We start from the raw sequence: 1,783 nt of genomic DNA, 5'->3' as shown, positions 1-1,783 counted from the left end.
TAATCCCAAATAATCTCAATCTTATAATCTGCTACTTTACTTGAAGAACAGCTGTGGTAAAGGATAAATTAATATGTCTCTCAGATTTGCCTGTAAATGAGTTTAGATTTTACTTCCCATTATACTCTATGGGCATTCCCTTCTGTCATATGTTTGTCATTCCATAGAAAACAATAATAATTGCGCTTAATTTCAAATTTGAACATCATCACTGAACATAGAGAGTATGTCTGCTAAAGATTGATCTGATATGACCAATGGTTCTGACTCCAGGTCACATCTTGCTTGCCATTATACTCTATGGGCATTCTTTTCTATTATTTATCTGCCATTCCATAGAAAACAGCTGTAATCCCAAAAAATCTCAATCTTATAATCTGCTATTCTACTTGAGGAACAGCTGTGGGAAAGGTGGAATTGCTACGTCTCTCAGATTTGCCTGCAAATGAGTTTAGATTTTACTTCCCATTATACTCTATGGGCATTCCCTTCTGTCATTCACCTTTGTTATGCCATAAAAAACAACAATAATCCCACCTAATCTCATATTAAACATGGCCACTGATATTTAAAAGTAGGTTTTAAAAAAAGAAATTGATGATATGTCTAAAGAGTCTGTCAGAAATAGAATTTTTTTTTCCATTATTCTCTATGGGCATTCCACTTTGTTCCATTACTCTCTATGGGCATTCCATCTCCCTGTTAAAGTCTATGGGCATTCCATTCTGTCATTCCTTTTAGTATGTCCCCCAATCAGTGCCTCCTCATTGGTGCAGGGAGGTTTCAACAATGCCTTACTTTAAAAATAAATTAAATGGGTTAAATATACTATTAAAAAACAAATGGAATAAAATGTATTTTTATTTTCTTAAAAAGCCTCCAATAAACAGAGTTTATATAAAAAAAAGTATCCTTTTTAATTACAAAAGAAAAAAATACACCTAGCAGAGGATGGTTTCGATCCATCAACCTCTGGGTTATGGGCTCAGCACGCTTCCGCTGCACATTCACTCTCTGCACTATTTGGTTGCTATGTAACTTGTTTGTGTATCGTTATGTAACTGTTCAATGACGTTTGATGGGCGGGTACTGCACTCCCACAATGCTTAGTGGCAGAGTTGTTGATTTGCATGCGGCGCTTTGCTTCAAAATATGCTTTATGTTGCTTATTTTCTTTATTTAAATCAACTTTTCAATTTACAGACATTATTTATCAGGAAGAAAAGCAATTCATAGAATTAGTTTGGAATATATAAATTAAAGTATCAATATTTTTCACTCTCCCTAAGTTGGTCAGTTCAGTACTTGGTGGGGTTTATATAACTCTCAGGATCCCCATAGGATTGTCCTCGCTTCGGCAGGACATATACTAAAATTGGAACGATACAGAGAAGATTAGCATGGCCCCTGCGCAAGGATGACACGCAAATTCGTGAAGCGTTCCATATTTTCTTGCCCCAAATATAACGTACTCAATTACTTTTTCCTTCTTGTTATGAACCATTAAATAATAATAAAAAAAAATTATATATATTTATATATATATATATATATATCCACTTCAGGACCGCTCACTGTATATATACGTCATTTTTTTTAAAGATGGATATCTCGGTAACGGCAGCAGCTGCTGCCACAACCGAGGTATCCATCTTTAGGGCCGGCGTTTCTGTACACGATAATGGTGGTCTCTGCAGCGGGTTCGCCGCGAGATCACCGTTATCGGCGGAGGGAGAGGTGCCACCCCCCCTCCCGCCGCTCTCCCGCACCCTGCGCCGCTTAC

The 1,783-nt window shown here is 37.1% G+C and overlaps 1 non-coding gene across 1 annotated transcript; it reads left to right on the top strand.

The window, feature by feature from the left end:
- The first annotated feature begins 1,345 nt into the window (after window positions 1–1,345).
- On the top strand, window positions 1,346–1,452 carry LOC141113074 (U6 spliceosomal RNA). The gene has a single exon (XR_012236707.1). It is a non-coding gene; the product is annotated as a U6 spliceosomal RNA (small nuclear RNA).
- The last annotated feature ends 331 nt before the right edge of the window (window positions 1,453–1,783 follow it).

This window comes from Aquarana catesbeiana, linkage group LG11 (assembly GCF_042186555.1).
Source record: "Aquarana catesbeiana isolate 2022-GZ linkage group LG11, ASM4218655v1, whole genome shotgun sequence".
Taxonomy (NCBI): Eukaryota; Metazoa; Chordata; class Amphibia; order Anura; family Ranidae; genus Aquarana; species Aquarana catesbeiana.
The sequence above is the reverse complement of the archived record's forward strand: the minus strand, read 5'-3'. Positions and strand labels throughout refer to the sequence as shown.